The sequence below is a fragment of the Herpailurus yagouaroundi genome, unplaced genomic scaffold, assembly GCF_014898765.1.
Source record: "Herpailurus yagouaroundi ecotype Mexico unplaced genomic scaffold, PumYag 165, whole genome shotgun sequence".
Lineage (NCBI taxonomy): Eukaryota > Metazoa > Chordata > Mammalia > Carnivora > Felidae > Herpailurus > Herpailurus yagouaroundi.
This window is the reverse complement of record NW_024412406.1, coordinates 10,663,429-10,681,297: the sequence shown is the minus strand read 5'-3', so window position 1 is coordinate 10,681,297 and position 17,869 is coordinate 10,663,429.

Here is a 17,869-nt window from a genome sequence, read left to right as displayed (position 1 = left end):
AAATATATCACCACAAGAAACACAAAAGTTGGGAGTGATGGATAAATGGAATATTATTGTAAGGCTAGTTAGATTTGTGGAGTATGAAGTGTGAAGAGGGGTGAGTCAAGAGTAAAGTAACAAGTGTCTACTGTGAAGTAGTACAATTTTGACTCCAAATAGACTCTGACAAGAATGCATTGTTGTCACTGGAAGAATACTAAAAATTAATTTTATAAAAAGCTGAGAAATAGAAGGAATAGAATAAAAGTACCAATAAAAAGAGCCAACAGAATGAAAAAACCGAAGAGACAAGTGAAAAACAAACACACCATTGCAATAATTACATTAAATGTAAAATGTTCCAAATGAAGGTGAGATTGCTAGATTAGATAAGAACGCAAGACAGAAGTATATGCACCTATTAGAGATGCATTTTAAATTTAAAGTTACATGTAAACAGAACGTGAAAGGATGGAAACTACACAGCAAAGGAAGCCACCAACAAAATGAAAAGGTAACCTACTGACTGGGAGAAGATATTTGCAAATAATGTATCCAAAAAGGGGTTAATATCTAAAAAATATAAAGAACTTATATAATTCAAAACTGAAAAACCAATCTGATTACAAAATGGGCAGAGGAATTGAATGACTTTTTTTTTTTTCCAAAAAAGACATACAGTTGGCTGACACTTGAAATTCAAATCAAAACTGCGATGAGGTAGTACTTCACACAAGTAGAATGGCTAAAATAAAAAAGACAAGAAATAACAAGTATTGGTAAAGATGCCGAGAAAAGGGAACACTTGTGCACAGTTGGTAGAAATGTAAATTGGTGCAGCCACTGCGAAAAAAAGTATGGAGGTTTCCCCAAAAATTTAAAAGTAGAAATACCATATGATCTAATAATTTTATTACTGAGTAGTTACTTAAAATGAAAACACTAATTTGAAAAGATATACTCACCCCTATGTTTACTTCAGCATTATTTACAATAGTCAAGATATAGAAGCAACCCAAGTATCCACTGATAGATGAATGGATAAAGAAGATATAGTATATATTCAGAATGGAGTATTACTCAGTTATAAAAAGAGGATAATCTTCCATCTAAGACAATATGATTGGATCTAGGGGGTATTATGCTAAATGAAATAAGTCAGAGAAAGTCAAATACCATATAATTTCACTCCAATGTAGAATTTAAGAAAACAAACACACAAAAAATAAGCAGACACATAAATACAGAGAGCAAATGGTGGTTGCTAGAGGGCAGGAGGTTTGAGAGATGGGCAAAATAGGTGAAGGTGATTAAAAGGTACAAACCTCCAGTTATAAAATTAGTAAGTCACAGAGATGAAAAGTACAGCATAGGAAATATAGTCAATTATATTGTAGGGGCGCCTGGGTGGCTCAATCGGTTAACCGTCTGACTTCTGCTCAGGTCATGATCTCACGGTTCGTGGGTTTGAGCCCCGTGTGGGGCTCTGTGCTGACAACTCAGAGCCTGGAGCCTGTTTCAGATTCTGTGTCTCCCTCTCTCTATGCCCCTCCCCCACTCGCGCTCTGTCTCCGTCTCAATAATAAACAAACATTAAAAAAATTAGAAAATAATATTGTAGTAACGTTGTGGTGACAGATGGTGACTACACTTATTGTGCTAAGCATTCAGTAATGAAAAGAGTTGTCAAACCACTATGTTGTACACCTCAAACTAATATGATACTGCATGCCAACTTCAGTAATAAATATACATTTAAAAAGGACTGAAAGTGATATACCAAGCAAATGGCATCAGATAGATAATGTGTTTATATAAATTTCAGAAAAAGTAGTCTTTAAGACAAAGCATTTTTCAAGAGATAAAGAAGTACATTTACAAATCACAAAAGGACCAATTCATTAGGAAGACATAATCATAAATATGTATGCATCTAATAACAAAGCTTCAAAGTTAATGAAGCGAAAACTGACAGAACAAATGGAAAAAATAGTTGGAGAGTTTAATACCACTTTCTGAGTATTCATGGAGGTAGACCAAAATTAGTTTGAGGATAGATCTGAGCAGACCATCAACCAATTTGAGCCAATTGACATTTATAACACATTCTACCCAATAACTCTGGAAGGAACATTGTGTTCAAATGCATATGGAATGTTCATCAAAGTAGACATAGACTAGGTCATAAAAGAAATCTCAATAAATTTTCAAAGATTAGTATATTATAGAATATATTCTATGTATATTATATTTTATAACAGAGCCAAATCAGAAATCAATAACTAAAATATTTAGAAATTGTCCAAACATTTGGAAATTAAATAACACATGTCTAAGTATCCCATGGCTCAAAGACAAAATTATAAGCAAATAAGAAAATATTTTGACTTGAATAACAAAAGTACAACATATAGAAATTTATGGGATATGGCAAAGGTATTAGAGGGAAATTTATAGCTTTATTTTATTTTTTATTATTTTTATTTTATTTTTTTATTTTTAGAGAGTGGGAGAGAGCAAGCATGCCCAGGGGAGATGGGTGGAGGGAGAGAGAAAGAGTCTTAAGCAAACTCCATGTTCAGTGTGGAGTCTGGTACAGGGTTCAATCCCATGACTCTGGGATCATGATCTGAGCTGCAGTCAAGAGTTGGATGCTCAACTGACTGAGCCACCCAGGCACCCCAGAAATTTATAGCTTTAAATGATTGTAATAAGAGAAGGAAGATTTAAAAATCTTAATGTACAAAGAGTAAATTAAACTCGAAATAAGCAGAAGGAAAAAATAATGGAGTCAATACCTAAGTCCATGATTTAAACACAAAAAATTAACAAAGCTCAAAATTCATTCTTCAAAAAAACTGATAGCCCCCAACAGGATGAAACAAGAATCAGAGAGCTAAATATAAATTACCAATACTCCCAATAGTTTATTTTTGCTTTTGTTTCCCTTGCCTCAGGAGACCTATCTAGAAAGAAGTTGCCACAGCTGATTTCAAAGAAGTTCCTGCCTGCGTTCTCTTCCATGATTTTTATCGTTTCAGGTCTCATATGTAGGTCTTTCGCCATTTTCAATTTATTTTTGTTTATGGTGTAAGAAAGTGGTCTAGTTTCATTCTTCTGATGTTTCTGTCCAGTGAAACCGACACCATTTGTTGAAGAGACTTTTTTTTCTTATGGGATATTCTTTCCTGCTTTGTTGAAGATTAATTGACCATGTAGCTGTGGGTTCATTTTTTATTTTTTTTCTGTTCTAATGATCTATGTGTGTATTTTTGTGCCAGTACCATACTGCCTTGATCACTACCGCTTTGTAATATAACTTGAAGCCTGGAATTGTGATGCCTCCAGCTTTGATTTTCTTTTTTCAAGGTTGCTTTGGCTATTCAGGGTCTTTTGTGGTTCCATACAAATTTTAGGACTGTTCTAGCTGTGTGAAAAATGCTGTTGGTATTTTGATAGGGATTGCATTAAATGTATAGATTGCTCTGGGTAGTATGGACATTTTAACAATATTTGTTTTTCTAACCAATGAGCATGGACTATCTTTCCATTTCTTTGTGTCATCTTCAACATTCTTCATCAGTGTTTTATAGTTTTCAGAGCACAGATCTTTCACCTCTTTGGTTAGGTGTATTTCTAGGTATCTTATAGTTTTTGGTTCAATTGTAAATGAGATTGTTTTCTTAATTTCTCTTTCTGCTGCTTCATTATTCGTGTATAGAAATGTAAATAGCTTCTGCACAGGAAAGGGAACAATCAACAAAACTAAAGGCAACCTACAGAATGGGAGAAGATATTTGCAAATGACATATTTGATAAAGGGTTATTATCTAAAATATATAAAGAACTTATAAAACTCAACACCCAAACAACAAATAATCCAATTAAAAAATGGGCAGAAGACATGAATACACTTTTCTCCAAAGACAACCTGCAGATGGTCAACAGACACATGAAAAGATGCTCAACATCACACATCATCAGGGAAATGCAAATCGAAACTACAATGAGATATCTCTTTACACCTGTCAAATGGCTAAAAAAAAAATCAACAATACAAGAAACAACAGGTGTTTGGTGAGGATGTAGAGAAAGGGGAACTGTCTTGCAGTGTTGGTGGGCATGCAGACTGGTGTAGCCACTCTGGAAAATAGTATGGAGGTTCTTCAAAAAGTTAAAGATAGAACTACTCTATGAACCAGCAATTACACTACTAGGTATTTACTCAAAGAACACAAAATGACTAATTCAAAGGGTTGCATGCACCCTGCTATTGATAGTTACATTATCTACAATAGCTAAAATATGGAAACAGCCAAAGTGTCCATCGACTGACGAATGGATAAAGAAGAGATGATAGATAAATAGATATAGATAGATAGATAGATAGATAATGGACGATTACTCAGCCATAAAAAAGAATGAAATTTTGCTATTTGTAATGGCATGGATGGAGCTAGAGAGTATTATGCTAAGCAAAGTAAGTCAGAGAAAGAAAAATGACATATATGATTTCACTCATATGTGGAATTTAAAAAAAATTTTTAAAAATATTTATTCATCTTTGAAAGAGAGAGAGAGAGAGACAGAGTGTGAGTGGGCAAGGGGCAGAGAGAGAGAGAGGGAGACACAGAATCTGAATCAGGCTCCAGGCTCTGAGCTGTCAGCACAGAATCTGATGTGGGGCTCGAACCCACCAACTGGGAGATCATGACCTGAGCCAAAGTTGGATGCTTAACCAAATGAGTCACCCAGGTGCCCCTCATATGTGGAATTTAAGAAACAAAACAAATGAGCAAAGCAACGAAAAGGCAGAGACAGACAAACCAAGAAACAGACTTTTACTATAGAGAACAAACTGACGATTACAGGAGGGGAGGTGGACTGGGGGATGGGTTAAACAGGCGATGGGGATTATGGTGTACCTTTCGGATGAGCACCGGGTGTTGTATGGAAGTGTTGAATCACTCTATTGTACACCTGAAACTAATATTATACAGTATGTTAACTGGAATTTAAATAAAAACTTTAAAAAATTACTAGTATTGCAAATAAAAGAAGGAATACCATTACATTTTTGTCAATTTTAATAGGAAATAAGAATATTAGAAAAATTGTGCTAATAATTTGATAACAAGATGAAATAGATAAATTTCTTGAAACATAACTTATCAAAAGTGACTCAGGAAAAAATAGAAAATTGGAATATAAGTATTAAAAAAACTTGAATTTGTAATAATGTTAAGAAAATGTTTGCACAAAGAAAACTCAAGACCAAGATGGTTTTATTGGTAAATTGTATCATGCACAAAGTAAGAAATAATATCAATCATACATAAACTCTCTTTTCTTTTTTTTTTGTAATTTTTTTAATGTTTATTTATTTTTGAGAGAGAGAGAGAGAGAGTGCAAGCAGGGAAGAGGCAGAGAGAGAGAGAGAGAGAGAGAGACAGAATCCGAAGCAGGCTCCACGCTCCAAGCTGTCAGCACAGAGCCTGACACGGGGCTCAAACTCAAGAATCGTGAGATCATGACCTGAGCCGAAGTCGGACACTCAACCAACTGAGCCACCCAATTTTCCCAACTCTTTTTTCAAAAAATAGAGAACAGACTGTTCCCCAAGTTATTTTATGTGATCAATGTAACAGTGATATCAAAATACCAAATTTATTAGGTAAGAGTTTTGAGATGGTTATAGACTGAATGCTTGTGTCCCTCCAAAATTCATATGACACCTTGATCTTGGACCTCCAGCTTCCTGAACTGTGGGAAATAAATTTCTGCTGTTTACAAGCCACTTATTCTATGGTATTCTGTTATAGCAGCCTGAATTGACTAAGAGAGTAACAGAGAGACCAGTATCCCTCATGAACATAGATTAAAAAATCCTCAAAATTTCCAAAGTGTTGGAAAATTAAATCCATTAATGTTTACAAAAGGATACATCTTACAAGTACAATTTAAGAAATTCAAGCTTGTTTTAATGTTTGAAAATCACACAATTAGCCACATTAACTGAACAAAGATGAAACATGGTCATCTCAGCAAATGCAGAAAAATATTTTGGTAAAATTTAACACATGTTCAAGATAAAAAAAAAACACTAAGTAGAATAGAAGTAGGAAATTTCCTCAGTCTGATAAAGGCATCTATGAAAAATCTAAAGCTCATATCATTTAATGGTAAAAGGCTGATCAGCAATCTCTCTCATACGTCAGGGATAAGGCAACAATGTCCAATGCCATCGCTTCTATTATCCTACTGGAATTATAGTACAATAAAGCAACTAAAAGAAACAAAAGGCATAAAATTGGAAAAGAAGAAGAAAAACTGTTTTTGTTTGCAATTCATATGATTCGATATGGAAATTCTAAGGCATTTTCTAAAAAAAAACTACTTAGAAATATTAAGTGAAGTTACTGAGGTCATAGACTACAGGATCAATATGTAAAACTAATTGTTTTTATATGTACTCACAATTTATATGTGAAAAATGAAAAATACTTAGGTTTAATAAGTGTGCAAGACACTGAAAACTTCAAATAGTCGATAAGAGAACTTTAAAAAGACCTAAGTAGATATAACAAGTTCATGTATTGGAAAACTCAATACTGTTAAGTCCATTCTCCTCAGATTTATCTGTAGATTCAATGACATGCCAATCAACTCTCAGCAGCACCCCTATCCTTTTAAAAAGAAGGTTAAAAATTTATTCCAAATTTAAAATGTAAAGGACCTAGAATAGCCAAAACAATTTTGAGGCAGAACAAGATTGGAGGACTTGGCATTATCTTAGTTCAGGATTTACAAGCAAGCCATGGTTTCAACTTAGAATGGTCTTGTCATAAAGGTAAACATAGGGCAGTGGAACAGTATAGAGAATCCTGAATAGGCTTTCCATGTAAGGTCAACTTTTTTCTTTTTAGCATAGGAGCCAATTCGTTTTCAATGGCTGGGACAGTTAAATATTCTCATAAAAATATATATATACCTCTGACAGTCATCTCCAACAGTACACACAAATGACTTTGAAATCTATCATAGTCTTAAATATACAAGCTAACATCATGAAATTTGTATGAGAAAATATAAGATCAGAGGTTTGCTACTTTGTGATAGGCATAGATTTATTAGAGAGATCACCAAAGAGTACTCACTATAAAAAATGATAAGTTAGACTTCATCAAAGTTATAACTGCCTACTTTCCAAAAGACAACATTAAGGAAATGAGAAAACAAACCACAGAATGGGAGAAAATATTCACAATGTATGTATCTAACAAAGGGCTTATAGCCAGAATATATATTCTTACTATGCAGTAATAACAAAAAGTTGAATAAAAAAATGAACAAAAAGACATGACTAGATACTTCACAAGAGAAGATATATGAATGGTCAGTTCACATATGAAAAGGTGCTCGATCGACATCTTTATCAGGCAACTGGATTCAATTGGAAATCAAATGTACCAATTATTATACCAATATACAAGCTATTATATAACATTAATCCACTGTGTATCATATGCCCTAAGTGCTAAAATTAAAAAGAATGACGATAGTAATTCTTGGTTAGAATATGGAACAACTGAAACTCTTAGAAATTGGTAGGGATGTAAGATTTATATCTACTTTGGAAAACGGTTTTGCAGTTTTATATAAATTAAACATGCACTTAACCTATGGTCTAACAATTCCACTCCTAGGGATTTATCCCAATGAAATGACAACCAATATCTACATTTATGTGCAAGGCCTGTACATGCTTACAGCCACTTTGGTAATAATAGTCAATAATTAGAAATCATTGAAATGCACGTCATAGGTAAATGAACAAGCTGTACTGTATTCACACAATGGAATACTACACATCTATAAAAAGAATAAACTATTGATTCATACAGAAATATAGCTTAATCTCAAACACAAGTTATGTGAAAGAAGCCATGAGCCCACACTTTGACTCAAACTGAAGGGTGACCATCACTGAACCAGAACCCTGAGCTTTTCCTATGTCTGAGTAAGAGTCACTCCAAATCAATGTATCAACACTATTCTGGTGAACCAACTTTGTGTGATCCCATGAAAGAAAAACTACTGGTCAGCAGAGTGATTTGCCTGTTAGGTCACCCTTCTGGAACTGGGACCTGACTATGGTATGCCAGGAAAGTCCCATGGGTGTGTGTTGTAGAGTTCCCCAGGGCATCTGGTAACCCTACATGTAGACTAGATGGGTGGAGAATATCCAAAATCAAAGAAGCAGAGATGAGGCCCCTGTAGGTTTTGGTCTGTGCTCAAGGTGCTCCACCTGGATGGAATTGGTGGCCATGGCCAGTTCTAGGCATCTGAGGTGGACTTAGAAAATTTTGAAGAAAGCTCTCTGAAGTGCAGGGACCCCTTAAGTTGTACCAAGGGGGGTACCTAGACTGCTTGAATTTAAGGGCAATACTGATGAGGGGAATGTGTGAGAAGTTCAATGGCAGCTATCCTTAACTGACCAGGGTTGACAGTAGAATATAGTACCATCAAATAAGCACCATCATTATCAAATTAGTACCAATTCCAAAGGATTGTGAGCAGAGGTTAGTTAGATGCACTTAAAGGAGGAATGGCATAATTACCAAAATGAGGAGAACAGCTGGAGTCATAGTCCTTGACCCACAGAGATCTGTTGTGATAGCTAACAGACCACGTGTTTTCAGAGGCGTAATATATGGGCAACCCACTAGGATGTTAACTAGACTTGTAGAACCAGAAAAATTGAGCTGGTGAGAAGTTGATAACAGCTGTTGTAATGGGAAATCATGATCCTTCACTCAGTTTCCATATCTAAACAAATTCTCAGACCAGAATCTGTTGTCTAAAATGAAGACTATGTCCCTTTGAGAAAGAAACTTGCAGGTTTACCACAAAAGTAGGTGACAAATATTTTTTCAATGTTTTACCAAAGGACCAGTGGTCAGGAGCACATCTTTCAGTATAAGCTGAGGGCAAGTGTATAAATGGAAGCTATTGACCCAGAGCCTATCCCTCTTAAGATAGTGTGGAAGTACTAAAATTTGCTTCCTGTTTTTAATAGTCCAAGCATATAAATCTAAAGTCATTGGAAATTATTCAGAAGATAAAATAAGAATTTTTCTTCGAGCATCTTCAAGTTGAATTCTGTGAGATTGAAAATATTGTTTGTAAGCCACCCAGCCCATGGTATTTTGTTATAGGAGCCTGAACAGACTAAGAAGTTGATACTGAGAAGTGGAGATGCTGCTGTAACAAATCCTTCAAAATGTGTAAGTGGCTTTGGAACAGGATAAAGGATAGAGGTGAGAAGAGTTTCAGGGTACATGCTAGAAAAAGCCTATACTGCTCTGAACAAACTTTTAAGGGAAATTCTGCTAAGGGTCCAGAAAGAAAAGAGGAGAGCTGTATTAGATAAAGCCACAATCTTCTTAGGGAATACCCAAATAATCCTAAACAGAATTTTGGTAGAAATATGTAAGGCAAAGCCTATTCTGATAAGGTCTCAGATGCAAATGAGGAACATGTTACTGGAAACTGGAGGAAAGGCCATCCTTGTTATAAAGGTGAAAAGCTTGGCTGAATTGTTTTCATCTTCCAGTGTTTTGTGGAAGGTAGAACTTCTGATCAATGAAATTGGATATTTGGCTGAGGAAGTTCCTAAGCAAAGTGTTGAAGGTGTGGTTTGGCTTCTCTCAAAGTCTTATAGTAAAATGTGGGAAGAGAAAAATAACTTAAAGATGGAATTATTAGAAAGAAAGTAGAGCTTAAAGATTTGGAAAATTTCAGCCTAGCTATATTGAAAGAATTGAGAAAGCCTATTCAGGAGATATTCCAAAGGGTATGGCTAAATGACCATTTGACTAAGCCGATGGGTTTGTATCAATTACATTTGATGTAACTATTTTAAATTATTGCTAATTAGCAACCCCTTGTTTTCCATTGCTTTCCTCAGCAAATCATAGAATGCAACACTACGTTTCCTCACACTGACATATGTGGTCAATTGACTTTTGACAAAGATGCAAAAATCATTCAGTGACAAAATATAGTCTGGCAACAAATGATGCTGGAATAATTGGATATCTATGTGCAAAAAATAAACTTTGATCCAAACCTTGCATATATACAAAGCCAACTCAAAACAGATCATACATGTAAATGTAAAACTTAAAACTGTAACACTTCCAGAAGAGAACATAGAAGAAAATCTTTGTGACATTGTATTTGGCCAAAATTTCTTTTAAAATTTTTTAAATATTTATTTTGAGAGAGAGAGAGAGAGAGAGAGTGCACGCAGGGGAAGGGCAGAAAGAAAGGGAGACACAGAATCTGAAGCAGGCTCCAGGCTCTGAGCTGTCAGCACAGAGCCTGATGTGCGTCTCAAACTCACAAACCCCATGATCATGATCTGAACCAAAGTCAGATGCTTAACTGACTGAGCTACCCAGGCTCCCCTGACTAAGATTTCTTAGTAACACCACCAAAACCACAATCCATAAAAGAAGAAAAATTGATAAATTGGACTTCATGCAAATAAAAACTTCCACTTTTCAATTTTTATTAAAAAATTTTAATGTTTATTTTTGAGAGAGAGAGAGAGAGAGTGAGAGTGGGAGGGGGCAGGGAGAGGGGGAGGGGGAGACACAGCATCTGAAATGGGCTCCAGGCTCTGAGCTGTCAGCACAGAGCCCGACGTGGGGCTCAAACTCATGAGCCATGAGATCATGACCTGATCCAAAGTCGGCCGCTTAATGGACTGAGCCACCCAGGTGCCTCTAAAACTTCCACTTTTTAAAAGATACCATTATCAGAATGAACAGACAAGTCACAAATTGGAAAAAGTATTTGAAATTCTCATATCTACTAAGGATTTCTATGCTAAACACCAAAATTTAAATCAGAAAACAAATATGCCCAACAAAAATATAGGTAAAAGATTTGAAATGACAATTTATCAAAGAAGTTATATGAATGATAAATAAGCTCATGAAAGGTCTTCATCATTAGTCTGTACAGAAATGTAAATTTAAAACCATAGTGAAATACTACTTGATACCTATTGGAATATCTAAAATTAAAAGGAATGATCATAAGTGGTAATAAGGATATGAAGTAACTGGAAATCTCTGGTGGGAATGTAGAACAAAAATGGTTTGTCAGTTTCTTAAAACATGGTAAATACATATTAACCATTCAATTCCTAGGTATTTAGCCAGAACAAATGAAAGTATTTTCCATGCAAAGGCTTGAACACAAATGCTCATAGCAGCTTTATTTTTATTTTTTCATATTAGCTTTAGATGTATTTTTTCTTTTATATGTATTTTTTTCATACCAGCAAACTGGAAATTACCCAAATGTTCATCAATAGGTAAATGGAGAAACAAACGTGGTGTGTGAACACAATACCAGCCGGCAATAAGAAGGTATGAACAGTTGGACACAGGCAGCAGCATGGATGCACGTAAACATCTTTATGCTGAGTGAAGGAAGCCTGATGGAAACGCTACTGCCTTTATGATTCCATTTACATGAAGTTCTAGAAAAAGCAAAGCAATCAAGAGTGTGCCTGAGGCTCCTTAGTGTTCCCCTCAACTCTTCTCAACTTTAGATGGATCTCTTCCTGACATAGCCCCTGCCCTCCTGTTTCCTAGAGCACTTACTCTGGAAAATTTAGAATTGTAAATTTTTTCTCTGCCTCTTTGAGATGTAATTCTCCCCCACCCAGCCTATTAAAATAGTCTTTACTTCTATTGTAACAGTCTTTAAAAAAATTAATTTATGTATTTAAATTCAAGTTAGTTGACATACAATGTTGTATTGGTTTCAGGAGTAGAACCCAGTGATTCATCACTTACATACAACACCCAGTGCTCATCCCAACAAGTGCCCTCCTTAATGCCCATTACCCATTTAGCCCATCCCCCTCTTCCCCTCCAGCAACCCTCAGTCAGTTTGTTCTCTGTATTTAAGGGTCTCTTATAGTCTGCTTCCCTGTTTTTATCTATTGTAATAGTCTTGAATAAAGTCTTTCTAGTTTGTACATTTCATACATACATACATAGTACACACTATATTATGGCTATTAAAAGAACAAGTGGAAATATCAAGAGCAAACTGATGATCAGTATGTGTGTGTGTGTATAAAATGTGATTCCATATATGTGAAGAAATATGTAAGCACACAAAAAAATTAACACTAAAACTCTTAATTGTGGTGGACTCTGGAGAGGTAATTATGTAGCAGGATTCTCACATAGAGGGATGGGACACTGAAGCCTTTCTATCCAGGAAGCAGCTTTATTTGTGCCGGCACAGGCTCAGTGGGTTTGTATTCGAATGAGTCCCCAGTGCAGTGAGGTGTAGCCTTTCATAAACTTTTTACTTCTTTGTTTCCCATACATGGTAACATACAGACATATGGTCTGATTGGGTGGGTCTCATGTTACAGGGTCATGAGGGATGTCACGTATATGCACATAGCCAGGTTGCTTTCCCTTATCTTGAGGTTTTTTTTCTTCTTCACCACATTCCTTAGGGAGGAGACTCTACCACAGTTGGAATTGTGAAGGATATGTGAGGGAGAAGAGTTGAACTTTTTACTGTATCTTCCATATTTCTTTTTTTTTTTTTTTCTCTTTTTACCTTTTTTTTTTTATTTATATATGAAATTTATTGTCAAATTGGTTTCCATACAACACCCAGTGCTCATCCCAAAAGGTGCCCTCCTCAATACCCATCACCCACCCTCTCCTCCCTCCCACCCCCCATCAACCCTCAGTTTGCTCTCAGTTCTCAACAGTCTCTTATGCTTTGGCTCTCTCCCACTCTAACCTCTTTTTTTTTTTTTCCTTCCCCTCCCCCATGGGTTCCTGTTAAGTTTCTCAGGATCCATATTTCATATCAATAGCTTGCTGGTCTTTGAGAGCTTGACCCTCTGCTTTCTTCTTCACGTCCTCTAATATTGGCTACTATGCTGGGATGTACATTAAAGGACTAAAATGTTGGTCTTTTTTTAATTATTATTTTCCAGTTCTTAAAATAGTGATTGGTTTCCTAGAGTCCTCCAAAGATGACCAATGAGGGTTTTGTGGGTGATGGGGTAATATAAACTTGATGCGGTTTTGGAGTGGTGGTGGGGGGGGGGTCTGGAACCCACAGCCAAGAAATTCTTGACACATCTTTGGTGCAAAAAGGTAGTTTTATTAAAGCACAGGGACAAGACCTGTGGCATAAAGAGCTGCACTGGGATTGTGAGGAGTGACTGATTATATGCTATGGAGTTGGGGTGGGCAGGTAAGGAAAAACAAAGGTTTCCAAAAGGACTTCCATATGTTAAAGAGGACTCATAAGATACTGGATACCTAGCTTATTGTCGAGCTAAGGTTTTTTTTTTTTTTTTTTTTCCCTCTAGCAAAGCATTACCTTTAAGACAGCAGAGAGTTCCTGGGGAAACATTATCTTCTGCCTGCCTCAAGTATTTGCCAATGGGCTGCAGGTTATAAAGAAATTCAATTTTATCTACATTTTCTTCTTGCCTTTGTTCCTCATATCACTACGGAGGGGAGGGTGCTGTTAGGGCTCCAGGGAATTGAGTCCATAGGTTTCTTGAGATTGTTTTTTTCTTGTAAATCATTAAAACAGTTGCAAACTGATGGAGATTCATGTCCTGCATGATTATGATCTCTATCAATTAACCATTTGTTTTTTCCCTTTCCTTTGTTCTTGGGCATCCAGGGGTACCTGAGGAATATTACACATATTCCACCCAAGGGGGATTGGAGTTTGTGGGGGTGTCAGCTTGCCTTATGCTCCCTCATCAAACTCAGGGACTTAAACTTATTTCATGTGTTTAGACCATTACCTTTATCATCTTACTGATACTCAAATTCTCCTCTTTGGTCACTATATGCTTATTCAGCTTCACTCTTGAGTTCTTATGCTTATGATATAATTTGACAGCTTGATTCCTGGTATGATAAAGTACTTCAAATGCAGGTTTTACATTTCCTGCCCCAAATTTGGAATCAGCCATTTTCTCAAGGAGCCCTGGTTCCTGTTAATGGGAAATTGATATGAGAGTTGGTCATTGTTAAAGGGTTGATACTTTCTTTCTAGATCTTTTCAGTGGCTAGAACTTGATATGTTCTCAAATTATCTTTAAAAGCATGAAGTTGTAATACGTCCTACTTCCCAGCTCACACACTGTTAGATACCCTTGGGTATTTAAAAAAAGGATAATAGAAAATACTGTCATCGATATTAAGTTCATAGTCTAACTGGAGTTTACTGATTTTGCCTAAGAATAAAAAATATTGAGTAACATGCTTTGAATTACTCTGAGTCTAACATCTTTTTTTTTTCTATAGGTGAATACTGCTTATGAATTCTTTCATCTAGATGAAATTGTAACAAATGCTCTCTGTTTAGAATTCCTTTTTTTTCCCCTGAGGATATATCTGCTTGGGGTTTGAATTATTTAAGGGGAGCATTTTTGGATTATTAATTCTACCTTTTATTTCAATCATGCTCTATTTGGAATCTATCTTTTCCAGAATTTTTAAGCTTTTCACCTCCAGTTTTTGCATTAAAATCTCAGAGTTAATGGAATCTGAATTACATTCAAACTAAAAACACAAAACGAAAAAACAAGAACTTCTTCCTCAATTTGCTTACAAATAAGTCAGCTTGAAAAATGTAAAACTTTCCAATGCTTTTTATAAACCTGGGTTAAGTCTGGGTCTTTCCAGGATTTAGCTTTCCAATTAAGCAAAATTTCATGAAACATGACATTTTGTTTCCCTGGGTATTGCATATAAACATATTTAAACAAATCCAAATCCGGAACAACCATTCAGTACTTTAGTTGGACTCTCTAAAATTGGGTTGAAGGAAATCTTAAAAATCAGTTCAAATTAGTTTGCTTTGTGAAATTTCACCTGTTTGCAGGTTTCTGGTGGCTTTTATCCCAACTCTTAACCCAGTCCAAATTTATTTGAAAACCAGCCTGCATTGGCTATAGAATTGACCTGCGCTTGTCCCAAATTCATCTCACTCAAATTGCAGTCCAGATTACTCCAAAACTCATCTCTAGAATTCTCTCTCTTTTTTTTGGGGGGGGGGGGGAGAAGAAGCTGGCTGTATTTTGGGGAGAGCTGATTTCAAAAGTTTTAGATTTAATAATCTGTTTGAATTTTTATAAATATTCCCATCCTTAATTTAAAAATGTGTTTTTTTAGCAAAAGAGAATCCAACACTGTATCTAAGCCACCACAGAAATTTTCTCATTTCCAGATCTCTCCATCTTACCCAGATTTGGGGCTTAATTACCTCTTTACGTCCTCTGACATTCATGGTCCATACCTCTTCTCTAAATTCTTTCCATATAATTCTAAGAGGTTATATTTTCTCTTAATTTACTAGTTTACCACTTATTTAGCTGTATCCCTTGCAGATTCATTTCTTCCACGAAACCTTCCAACAAAAATTTATGAAATGCCAAAAAGGAAAAGTATAAGCTCACAAATGTAACAGCTTTCTTCTATCTTGTGAATCAACCCAGATCTTGGTTATAGTTGGTGTCTAAGCAATAAGGTTGTAAGTTTCCCATTATCACACAGCACACACAAATTCAACTCTTAACAGCAAGTTACAGACTTCCTGCCTCTGAAATGATGAGAATAGTGATTTCATTTCTTTACCTCCCAGGAACTTAATATTTGGAATGCAATCAGCTGAATTCAGACAATGCACTGATAACTGCTTTTTAAAACATTCCATTATTTTAAAAACAGCTTTAATTTTGTCCATTAAATAGGACTTACATTAACATTTTCTTGCCCAAGAAGATTGTGTGTGTCAGCACCTCTTATAGCTTTTGGGAATTCACCTCAATAGGGAGAATAGCAATAGGCAGTAACATACTGTATTACAATTTCTTTAAATTCCTCTCAGGCAACCTCTTTTCAACCACTATGCTTTGTTCCAGAACCCATGCATGAATAGTTTTTATATTTTTCCAAAGTAAAAGTTGTTTTCTTCAGGTCTTTTCTTTCCACTAGGAAGTCATGTTTTCCCTGTGAATGGAACTTAAACCTCAATTGTTCAATTCTAAATTCAAAACCCACAGAACTTGGTCTACAGAAAGCAAAACACATTTATTCTTTTATTCCTAATTGCTCGAAATTCTATCCAGGTTTTCTAAAAGTTGATTGAGTCTTACCAACATTTTCTATGACCCACACATGGATTTGGAGTTTATAGACAAACCCCAAACCTCTAGAAATAAACCCCGCCTCAAGAAAATTTCATTGGGTTTCAGGTTTCACTACAAAAATTCAATATAAATTTATGAAAAAAGCACTAATGCAACACAGGCTGGAGATGTTATTTGCCACCAGTGAAATGCTGTGCTTATGTATTATTGCACATTAGTACTAATATATGTCCTTAAATCTTGAGTGAAGTCTATTCCATGTTTTGTAATCAGTACAACTATGTACATTTTCTTTGTAGGTAAATTTACATCTTGAAGTTACACAAAGAGGGTACTAAAGGTCAACACTATATGGGGGTGGATCTACTCTACATCATAGCTCAGTGATGTTAAGGCTAGCAAAACAAATGATCTGGATGCTAGTTAAATATTAATTTGTTAACTTCTGAAAGACTCAAACACAGAGAAGTAAATGACACTTCAGGGGTTTGTTTGTTTGACTATGGTACTTCTGCAGTAGAAATTAGATATTACCAAATCCAGGTGACATATGACATAAAGAAACCTGATTCATACATATTTTCCCTGGTCCTTCCCATATATGTTCTTATCCCATTGGAACACAGATGTCAGGACTCAGAGAGTTACAAAGCCAAAGACAGAAGTAGCTACATGGCATGGTGGAAATTTGCTACTGATTAGGAATATCCATATGGAACTTATATTGGTAAGAAAGATCTATGGGATTTAGACATGGACATTTGGGAGTTTGTTATAGATGCTAGTATTATTCTTACAAATACAGACTGTGTTCTTACAAATACAGTACTTTATGCTCATTTTCTATGTGTGTTATTTATATTGATACCAAAATACTGAGGTATTAAAAGGAACTTCAAATTTATAAGGAGAAAGTTTAATATATTTAGCAGTGTCTTAGAATTGCATCATAAGAGTTAGTATTCTTTTTTTTAAAAAATTTTTTTTTCAACGTTTATTTATTTTTGGGACAGAGAGAGACAGAGCATGAACGGGGGAGGGGCAGAGAGAGAGGGAGACACAGAATCGGAAACAGGCTCCAGGCTCTGAGCCATCAGCACAGAGCCTGACGTGGGGCTCGAACTCCCGGACCGCGAGATCGTGACCTGGCTGAAGTCGGACGCTTAACCGACTGCGCCACCCAGGCGCCCCAAGAGTTAGTATTCTTAACAAGCATGAGAATTATAGTGCATAAACTGTCTTTAGATTTACTAGTTAAGGCTATATAATTTAAATAATTTAAATAATTTAAATAATTGTTCCTTTCTAGTAAAGAGATTGACAAAAACACAAAAGAGAATCTGAAAATTTCTGGCTTGGACAAAAAAATGAGAAAAAAAACTATTTTTCAATTCCCTCTCCCCACTTTCCCAATAACTGGCTTTGAAGTCTTGGAACATTATTTTTTTTTTCTCTTTTTGGTTGAGTGGCTCAGTTTGGGATAAGGGGTGATAGGCATAAGGTGTGAATAAAAGGATTCAGGGATTTTTGGAGAAAAACTTGGCCACAAAGTTTTGTTTAATGTGCATAAACTGTGTAAGGTTTCTTGGATCAAGATGTCCTGAGTAGCCTTAAAAGATGACAGTGACTATTTTAGATCTTTTTGTTGATAAA